The sequence below is a fragment of the Plectropomus leopardus genome, chromosome 20, assembly GCF_008729295.1.
Source record: "Plectropomus leopardus isolate mb chromosome 20, YSFRI_Pleo_2.0, whole genome shotgun sequence".
Classification (NCBI taxonomy): domain Eukaryota; kingdom Metazoa; phylum Chordata; class Actinopteri; order Perciformes; family Serranidae; genus Plectropomus; species Plectropomus leopardus.
This window is the reverse complement of record NC_056482.1, coordinates 19,672,144-19,683,972: the sequence shown is the minus strand read 5'-3', so window position 1 is coordinate 19,683,972 and position 11,829 is coordinate 19,672,144.

Below are 11,829 nucleotides of genomic sequence, written 5' to 3'. Positions count from 1 at the left end.
ATTCTATCTGTATTTTTTGAACAAAACTTTGATTTTGTTCAGCAAAACTAATCAACTGAAAGTCATGAAAGTCAGGAAAAAGAAGTGCGCAGGGTGCTACAACTTTGTTTCCTTGAAATTATGTTTGGATACTGCTAATTTGCAGCCACAAATACTTAAAAAGGCCAACAGTGACTTTCTTTAACTGATAAAAACAAGGATCTTTCTCTAACCCTATGAGTCACTGTCAACATGCTGAGTACTGTAGGTTGTTGAAAGTTCATGTTCAGATGTTGACTTGCGGCTGGTTCTCCCAGCACACCCCAAAAATGCAAATTGGTCAACATAAAAACACAAATTTCCCTGTGAAGAATCTACACAAAAACAAACAAACAAACAATAAATAAATAAATCCCACTGACAGACCAAGCTGCAAATCCCCAAAAGTATTCAAGAAAGTTTGAGTGCCTTAAAGATTCTTATGGTCTTCATTGCAATTGTTTTTACATGTCTCTCTTTTCATAAGCAAAATAACAAATTCCATTATATTGCCATATGTACACATCAGTCATGTATATTGTCATTTTTCCACTCAGTACATTTTCATGGAAGCCTACATTTTACATAAACCATTCACAAGCAGCAATGAAGGTATATTACACAAGTTCTAACTCAATGCTGAGAATTTCAGCAACTTTGTATATTTAAATTCTCTGCTTATTTTAAAAAAGTAAAAACCGACTTGACTACAAGTTGTATATTGTGGTATTAAAACCATACAACTATTATGTCCAGCTATGATCATTGTTATGTTATTAATAATCACATTACTGCTCATAGTAGACACTAGAAAAGTGCACTCAGTAAAACTCAGTCAGCACTATTGTGCCACACTGCCTGCGTGAGCAGTTTGCACTCTCTTGTTGCTTTTCATTTCGGCATCCGTGTTAACAGATTATACAAGCCACACTGCCAGCATGGACAGCACTGTGCGGGCATGGCTCGGAGGCTGCTTCTCGGCTATGACACATCTAGAGAAATTAAGTCTCGCCAACTTTTTTCTGCGTGACACACAGTTTTCAGCAAAAATATGGTCTTTAACATTATACCACCTTTTACCACACGTTCAATCTCTTTATCTGTCACAGACCTGTTTTACTAAATCTTTCCTGTTTCCATTTCAGAATAAAAGCCTTTGGACAACGCTTCTGTGGGCAGAATGCCTTCAGGTGTAAATATAAGGCATTATTTGGTTAACTATCTCCAGGACCATGTAGCTGACAATGCGATGACTGCACAGCTTCATAAATGAGTGTACTGTCTGCTTTTAATTGTGGAAATACAGTAGTTACAGCAGCAGGCAGCTCTGCAGCAGTGCTGCAGCAACAACGCTGTCAGTGTGAACACCACAAGCGAGCGAGCCACAGTAGTTTGGTGACGTTGCCATCACAAGCTGCTCACTCGGGTGGTGTGGCCCATGCTTTACATCGTCACTGCGGCTAGAGGTGAGGATTTATTCATGTTATATTGTGTTTAACTTTAGTTGATTATAACATATCAGGTGTGGAGTTAATCTGTAGATGCTCCAATTCAAAATAAGACCAAACTTTCTATGGACTGGATTCAATGTTTTTTAAGTCATGAAAAAGGTCAAAATGTGACCTGCAACTGACAAGGTAAAGCGGTGCCAATTGCCGAAAATACTTGCTACGTGATTTGGTCACTTGCAGCCCCTACTTGCCATTTTAACATGAATGAGGAGTCAACATTTAACAATGGTATAAAACTCAATAAATTGGTTTTGCAACATTCGAGAATCACTGCAATAACAAGATCTCCTTACGCCTGGTGGAGATAATAAACAGCATGACAATGCTCACTTGTGTTAATGAAACATTACAATAGTGACTGCAATGCTGCTGGAAAATAAAGACTATATATAATTGATGGAACGCTCTCCAGTGGCTTGTTACATATTTAAAACTCCATCTGTTGGCTTTAGTTAAAAGACTGCAGTGCTGAGATCAGCATGCATCTCCACAGGCATGCTACATGTTTTACAAATAACGTTGTTTTATCATTTCATGCTTAATTAATTGTTATAGATGTGGAAATATGTCTCTGTAGGTTACATGCTTTACAGGCTTGAAATAATTATGTGCCATTAGTATGTGAAGTATGCATTTGAAGTAACAAAAAAGTGTCACTTTTTTTGTTGTTGTTTTGACTCTTTGCTCCTGCACATTCAAGCTCCAGGGCTTCAGTTTTCCCTTTATTTACATGTGAGGAAGTATAGTTCCTCCTGAGCTTTAAATACGCACTCTTCTGGGTCTTTTAAACTGCTGCTCACCCTTATCTACATGTCTTTCTCATCTACATGTAATACACCTCTCTCTTCCAACAATAGCCCCTACTGTATCTGAAATGAGGAAAATTGTCCGTATTGCTGTAATTTACATAACTGGAATGAGAAAGGAGTGTGACAGCAAAATGTTCCATGTACAAGTGATGCTACCTGTCACAATGAATAATGCTTAGGATTGTCTTCAGCCAGTATATTGTCAGCTCTTGATTATGTGAGAGAAAATCTGTTTAATTCAGCAGTGTGTTTTTTGGTGAATAAGTGTGATACAGCAAAAGCTTAAATAAAGAGAAAAAGACATAATGCCAATGACTTTGTAGTTCAACCTCATATAGGGACTATTGGATCCATACTTAATATTTCAATCAATGTCCAATGCATAATACATTTCACATATTAAATTTCCATATTGCCTCTTGTGCATTCGCCTCTCAATTATCTGTCCAATCTATTTTTCACCAGCTCTGCCCTCTTCTCCTTGTCAGTCTCAGTTTTCCATCCCCTCTTTTCTCTCTGTCCTTTTCTGTAGGAACTTCATGGAAAATTTTCACAAGTCAGATAATACTCTGAACCTCTCTCTCATCTCCCTGGGCTGCCTGCTATGTCCTACACCCTACCTGCCAAAAAGCCTTTTTTCACAAGTCTATGACACTTTTCAATTTCATGAATCTATAAACCAGTCGTCACTTTCTATTTGAGGCATGGCCTTTGTTGTTAAATAAGATACAAGGTCTTGGGCATTCAGACAACAGCTTTAGTAAACCTTTGAAATGTGGGTAAATTGGCTTGAACTCTTTCAAAAACATGGGAAGAGGACAAGCAACTTAATAAGAAATGGCCCAAAACCTTACAAAAAAGTTACAAGAAAAAAAAGGTGTAATATATACATATATATATATATATATATATACATATATATATATATATATATATATATATATATATATATATATATATATATATATATATATATATATATATATATATATATATATATATATATATATATATATATATATATATATATATAGATATATATATAATTTTAAATAAGACAACAATAAATGTAGTTTTCTAGTCATTTTTACCTTGTTTTTATGATGATGTCTAATTACCCACACAGCTAATTTTCAGATTATTTCCTTGTCACCTTTTACAGTTTTTGTGGTTTGGGGGACATTCCTCACCAAGCTGTTCATTATATTTTTTCCCTTTCTTTTGAAAGAATTCAAACCAATTTTCCCAGGTTTCAAAAGTTTAAATGTTAGTGAAGGGGGTCTGAATGTAGTGCAAGAAAACTGATGTTAATCCAGGTGTTATAGGGTAAATTACTGTAATTATAAACTTTGCAAATCACACTTTGTTACTCAGACTATGTGATGGTTAAATTTTGAACAGATAAAATCATCTGCAGAGCTTTAATAGAACTGAATGATGCCAAAGTCTCTTCAGATCTAAAGCTTGGTTTCAGAGACTGTGGAGAGAGATTCTGGACAGGAGTATGGACCATGCCAGATTGTTTTTTATTGACTTTTCTACAGCTTGTAATTGTATATAGCCCCATGTTCTCAGAAGCTCATATCCAACTTTGACATGGACTTTAATATTGTCTGTTGGCTGAGGGAATTTTTAACAGCGGGACCCTGGCAAGTGCACTTTCATCCTCTGCTGCATCCCCACTGGACAGCTCCCCTCCATCTCACCTTGTTTGTGAATTTTTGCCAAATTGAGACTCAGCATGCAGTATATTAGCAAGGAGATACTGTAAGTGTTCTTGATGATGATGAATTTAGTCAGGGCCACAGCCATTTATTAGCCTCTGAGTTGGTGTAACCTTTATTTGGTTTGATGTCGCAAAATGTTGCTTTTCCTTTGATACCAGCTTGTCTCTAAATGGCGCGCCACTCTGCCCTCATAGTGACGCCGCGTTTGTCTCTGTGTACTTGTTGAATGACTTACCCGCATATTCTCTGCACAGACTGTGTTTATCACTCAAAGTGCAGGAGGTGGCCCTGGCTCTCTTGTGTGTGACCAACAGATTTCCATGACCAGAGCACCTGCAGCACTGTTGTAAAAGTGGTTGGATTAGGAGGATTAAATTATCAGTGGGTGTGATAGCAGCTGGCATCAATCAAGGCCAATCAGATCAACTACTCTCGAGCCTTTTAAATGCAGCGCACACCACCTTGCTGTGGTGGACCGACAGCTTTGTAATGTAGAGGAGAGTCCGGCACAGATTCCCTTATGAGGGAACCAGCTGCATACAGCAAATTAAAGGTACCCTGTGGAGGGTGTTTTTGTAAACAAAATTACATCCAATGTTTCTCATTAGAACGCATTGTATGTATCCTTGAGGCCTAAAAAATCACTTAAAAGCTTTCCCTTTCTCTTACAAATTTTCAGGCTGTACTCATTCACTGTTTGTTCTTGTATCTATGAAAAGTGATGCAATATAATTTGTATACAACAAACAGTGAGTCAGGAGGCTGTGATAATGTGCATATTTTTTCTAATAAAACATTTCCTATGATATCGACAAATTAGCCACCCAGAAATGTTGTCGTTATGTTAAGTATTTTTGACCTCAAGCTATGTTCACAATGGGGCTCTATAGGCTGGCAAATGGACTTCCATGGTAGTGGCATGCCAGAGTGTAAATAACAATTGCAGAGGGATGACTGAAGTGTAATATAAAGATACAAAGTCCACTGCAAAGCGGCAATATGTGACAATTTCGGATAACAATGTGTTGTATGTTGAATGAATTGCATCACTGCTGTGTGCGTGTACACAAAAAGAAAAGACATATCTTAAACACATTGTGCTGCTGATATTTACATATTAACACCAAGCCTTTGGGTAGGAGTAAATGCATATGATGCAGCAAAGTGAAGCAGCTTTTATTATTCATTTCTCCCTTAAACTATGTGATTTTTATGGGTGAATGAGTAAATTATATGTATTTGTTGCAGTTATGTTATGGTCACAGGTAAGCAGAATGTGGTTTTAGAAAGGTCCATATTGTAGTCTCTCAACAAGTAAAGCAGTAAAAAATGTCAGAGGATGCAGACCTTTTGGTTTAAGGTGAGTTTTAAAAGAGCTGGGTTCAAGTACATTTTTGTATTCCAATTGCACTTGGACTTAGATTGCATTTCATTTTCCATTGATTCTCCTTTGTCATATACTCCTCAGACATTGTGGCACAGATAATGCCATGGAAAGCTACAAGAGCAGAAAAAAATAGCTTGCAGTGAAATTACCCCATTGCTGGCACAAGGTCATTGCACTTGATCTCTACTACCCTTCAGGAGGATGGCTAAGTGTGTTTTTCATGCATATCAAAAAATGGAAAAAGGAGTGCATCATATGACTGGTTTCTACTTATAATAAAACAGATGTTAAAAAATAAAAATGAAATTGGATAAATATGCAAGAAATTCAATATATTCCCCACACACAAAAAACATAATTACTCTCTGCACGAGGTGCACGCCTCTGTGTTTGCCTGAATACAACAATGTACATGTGTGTACAATGAGCAGAGGTGACCTCAGGGTGCACCTCTATTCTGCTGATAGAAGAGCTTGCATTTGGCAGGTGGGCAGGGTCAAACCCCACCTGACTAGAGCTTGATTACACGGCCCTGTGGTGCAAAAACACACCGGTTTACAGGAGTGGCTTATGACCTCATAAGATGTAAGGTCAGTGGTTTGTTGGGGCTCAACCATTCAATCAGAATGCAACACTCTATAAAAAAAAGGTCCAAAACCCCCATTCACATCACAACAAACACTGCAAAAAAAAAAAAAAAAAAAATACAATAAGTAATAAGGTTCCACACAGATTATTTAGCATGCAACAAGACGCAAAGAATATTTTTGAGACTTGGACGGAGAATGGATCACACTCGGACAAGGAACCCACATTACCATCATCGTCATGTTCTTATTCATGCAATCGTAATAGTCATGACAATCTACCTTCACCACATGTCTGCTCACATTTATATTCCGTCCACGGGTCAACCTTGCCTCCAGAAGTTGACATTACACTAAAGAGAGTTACCAGTAACTAATGAGGGACTCAGACAGCATCTCACCATAGATTAGAGCCAAGGGTAACTAGAAAGGACACATGGTGATGACATCAAACAGATTTCTCATGTCCCTCTGGCTCCTTGTCCCCAATCGTCTACCACCCTTGAACACACACACACATACACACACATACTGACACATGCTAGAATTTTGGAAAACGCACACACACGGAGGAAGTAGCTTGTACTATTACTTAACTCTTTCCGTGTGCTGCTTTCAAATGCCTTTCACATGTATTTATACCTGTAAATCCTGAGCACATTGGCTTGATTTCTTTCAAAAACATGGAAAAGGGGCAGTGACCACTTTGGAAATAAATGTTTCACAAACTGCTAGAAATTAGCAGGTTTAGAAAATTATTTTTAAAAAGCTATGTGTATGGCTATGACTATTTTTGTAATTATCACAATTAAAAAATATGTTACAAAATGATTATCACATTTTACATGTCATTTCTAAAACCTTTTTACACTTTTTTCACTTTTCTTTTTTGCTAATTGCCCTCTTACCATGTCTTTGAAAGAATTCAAGCCAATCTGCTCAGGTTTCAAAGGGTTAAACTTACTATCTCCACCCTGGAATAACATACATGTACTACATGTTCTGCATGTTCTACATCTTGCATGTATCCTGTATCTTTCATCTACTCACATGCTGTCTTTCTCTGATGTAATCTCATGTAACATTTGATTTCAGATCCTGGAATTGTATGCAAGCTAATGATAGGATATGTCAAGATTCAACGCTGCTTACTGCTGGATGTGCACTCAAACAATTTACCCTAAAGATTGCCTGTCTTCTTCTATATTGGTTCACACTTGGAAGAATGTGCTCTGCATTAAAAGGTACACCAGTGCATTAGAGCAACATCTCCTTGACATGCTGGTAATGAGGTGCAGAGTTGAGCTCAGTGTTATTAGGATCTTAGGGTTTGGACATGGTAGATATATTTTAACTGAGATGGAAGTGAAACATTTCCAGAGACTATAATAAGATCTTATTTATATTGATTTCAGTGACGATAAACTGGGTTTATTGCATTGCTGAAGTCACAAAAGTGTGTAGTCTAGTAATTAGATGCCATTGTGAAATTTGCAGCATTATGACACATTTACCCTGATGGAGTCTAGATGCTCGGGGTGTTGAGAGGGCAGCGGAGGCGGTGTCCGGAAACAGCAGCAGTTGAATGATAGTTATCTATAGTGGAAGCAACGTAATGATGCTCTGATGACTCAGGGAGAGATCTGATTAGTCAAATGTCATGAAATGGCAAAATATGAAATGGCAGCATGGAAAACAAAACCCAAACAAGATGACAGGGTAGGAAGCTGTATCTAAAACTTGAATGTGTGTGTGTGTGTGTGTGTGTGTGTGTGTGTGTGTGTGTGTGTGTGTGTTTGTTTTTTACTGCTTATACATAGCTTAACATTGTTAATTGTATATGTACTACTGAAGCTGTTGCTTTTTAAAAATTCAGCACATAACACTTTGACTATTGTAAATGATGCATGTCGACTGACCCATATAATGCTGAGATGGGCATTAATTTGAGATGTGACCATTATGTATTTTTTAAAGATTCTATTCTCAGCATCTCTTAGGGGTTAGAAGAGTTTCCGCCAACCAACCCACAAAGTTTGCCATTGTTTTGTAGAGTACTTTATACTCCAGTAGCGAGTTACATGTACACAAAATTGGTTGTTGCAATCCAGCAAACAATATATCTTGCTCTATTTTGGATTGTCTGCTAGACAATCCCTTCAAAGGTCAGGACTTTATTTTGTTACTGTTCAAACATCCCTTTCACCTGACAGGCATGTTGACATTCAACAAATCTGCACAACCCCAGAATAGGTGCAGTCATGTTTCTTTTCTTTTTCTTTTCTTTTAAGGGACCAATAAACCATTCCATGATCACTTTTACAGTATCTGCACAAGGCAACAACTTTATGGTTAAAATAAAGGAAAGATCATGGTCATGGCAAATAAAGTATAGTTAGGGTTAGGCAACGGAAAGTATAATTCCTCAAAGGAAGTTAGAATGCACAGGCACTTGTTCTTTTTATGTTCATAGTTTCAACAAGTCAAACTTTGGATTTATTTATTTTTTTAAGTTATAAAGCCAAGATAATGAAAGAAGTGGTGAGATTAACAAAGAAATTAGAAACTAGGGATGGGGCAGGATGATGAGCACAAAGGGCTGCATAGCCTTAAAGGCACCAAGGCTCAGGTTTTCAGTCCCTGCATCAGAGAGATCTAAGGTACCACCACTTAAAGGAACTGTGTGCAAGATTTAAGGGGATTAAGTGGCGTCAAGTGTCAAGGATTGTAGATTGCAACCAGCTGAAACTTCTCTTGATTAGAATTAGTTCAGTGTTTACTGTTCAGGAGATTTTTACCAGGAGCTGAATTATCAGCAGAGGTCTCTCACCCCCCAGAACAAACGGACCAGGTTATAAAAACTGTTAAAAAAACACTGAATAAGGAAATTTTTCATATTTTAACCCCCCCTTTTTTGACAATGCTTGTCACAGAGAGACTTGTGACTGTGATTTCTGATGTGAAAACACCCAAATGGCTCTATGTAGAGCCAAAGTTTGGTCGGTCCGTTCTGTGTTTCTGTAGAAACTCGATGGTGCACTGTAGACTAAGACCCACTCCTTATGTAGATAAAAGCATTTCATTCTAAGGTAGTGAAACCCAAAAAGTGTTATATTCAGGTGAATATGCACTAAACAAATTTACTGCTATACTTACTACATTCCATTTCTGCCAGTATTTCCCCCTAAATCCAACACACTGGACCTTTAATTAAAAAATTAATTGCATATGTGTTATATGAACCCCTTATTTAATTAGTTTTTAAGGTGCAGAAGTGCAAGACAGCCAGAATAAAAGAGTAAAGCCTGCTCTGTGATACTGATGACACTTTTCTATCACCCAGCAGACCTCCACCAGAAAATAAGGGGGAGTTCAGGGAGGCACAAAGGGTAGCCAAGAACTGTGACGACACAGAGCAGGTAGAAAGTTTGCAAAGTTTCCCACTAAAACGCCTCTCGTTTGTAGCAAACAATATATTACTATTAAAGGTAAGTCTTGCAGAGCATTGGGGAAACCCAGAAGACGCTGCAACAGAGTCATTAAAAGAGCGACAAAGCAAATAATTTACTTTTGAGGTAAGTGCTATTCCATCAAAAAAGAAAAGTCCTTCAGCACAAAAAATGATTGCATACATTAATTAATCTTAACACACATACTCAAAGCAAAACAAATCAAATCGATTGGGTAAAATTGCATTGAGATATGCACAGTAAGGTGCTCCAGACCTTTCTCTGTTTAATCGTTCGCATCCACCTGTGTTGAGCATAGGGGAAGCTTTGGTTGTAAGTTTAGATTAAATGCTTCATACTTATGGGTAATAATTATGCACATTTTGTTTTGTTTTTTTTTTTATATTTGAGGAGACCTATTGATCAGAATTTATTTTTCCACCACATGTAGTGCAGCCATCTGCCTAATTATGTTGTATCAGCAAGTATTTACATTTCCACAGTATTTACATTTCCACAGTCTTCCACAGTCAGAAAACTCTTTGTGTATTCACTCTCAGTTTCACAGACTTCCTGGAAAAGCACTGCAAGAGAGCAACTTGACATAGACAAACAAGTAAACAGCCCTTAACTTCCACATCTGAGTCATCATTTAACCTTCTAAATGACTAGTACATCTGTAACACCCTTGTAATTAAAATGCTAATTAGGGTTAGGTTTAGGTTCTGTGACAGTAGGTAAACTCATAAAACTGAAAGCTGGACACACTATATGCCCATTCACATCCCACCCCCGACACCCTTTCTTTCCACCAAAAGTAGAGATAAAGCAGGTTGTCCACTAATCGGGAGATTGGCATGTTCAATCTTCAACTCCTCCAGTCAACATGTCAAAGTATTGTTGGGCAAAATACTGAACTCCAAATAGCTCACGATAACTGTACCATAAGTGTGAGAGTGTGTCTGATTGGGTACTGAGTAGCAGGTGGCACCATGTATGATAGCCTTGGCCACCAGTGTGTGAATGTGTGAATAGGTGAGTATGACATGTAGTGTAAAAGGGCTTTCAGTAGTCAAAAGACTAGAAAAGCGCTATACAAGTGTAGTCCATTTACCATTTTACCTACATAAAAAGGTACCTTCCTGCTTTGGCACTGAAAGTTGGAAATGGACATCACTTGTACAGAATCAGCCAATAGGGATATCAGTCATAGGGAGACTGAGCTGGGTCAGTGTTACAAATTTGCATGTCAAAGTAATCGGAAAATATTGATATGAGCCGGCTTCTGTGGAGGATAATTTTTTTAATTTAGTGTGTTAATTACTTTCTTGACTCCTGATTTGTGCTCTTTATTAATTAACTTTTTCATACAGCTTCCAGGTAAAATAATACTATTTCTTTGCTTATGTCTGTGTTAATGTGCCTGTTTGTACTGGCTACCCTACTGAACAAGTAGGATATAATTATAGGAATCACTGCTTCTTTCATTCATACTGTATTCAAATAACGAGCATACTTTTTAATGCATTTAAGTCTTAAATGCATGTGCACAAAGTCTTAAGCGCTCTCTTATGCCACATAGCTGCATTTTCTACAACCATATTACATGGATATCAACCACCACACAGCGGCTCAAGATAGTGTTTTATATCCACGTTTAATAAAAGCTACTAAAAGCAGTGCTTTCTCCACACTGCGTGATTTCCAATAAAAGCTGACACTGAACACAGTCGTGCCAACTAACTTGGCCCTTTTCCACAGCACGTACACACACACAGACACAAATGCACACACACGCTGATGGAGCTGACACATTCTTAGATCTATGGGCTGTCCCTGCATAACCTCCCACAGTGCTAAAGAGCAGAAATAAAGCTGTTTTCACATCATAAAGCCAGCAGTGTAACTGCACTGTGCTTCCGGGGCTTATATCATTTATCTGAGTGACTTAATGAAAAGCCCTGAGTGCTCCTGAAAGAATTTGTAAGACCCAGAAAGCCTCATGATGAAAAAATAAAAAAAGAATCAAAATAGAAGATATTCACCCAGCACAGCGTTTGGATAACTTCAGCAGCGGTCATGATGTATGGACTCAGTTGGGGAAGTCTGCAGCAGCTGGGGAAAATAAAGAAAACAATACAATGGAAAAGTTGAAAGGGAGAGTGACACCAAAGGTGCAGCCAAGAGTTCAGAACGAGACAGAGGGACAGCTGGTGTGGCAACAAAAAGAGAGAGAGACAACCGTGGGTGCAGAAGTGCTGAGTGAGGAGAGAAGAAAAAAGAAAGACAGAGGTGTAGACAGAAACAGAGCAAGACAGAAACATGAAGACGCAGGGAGACA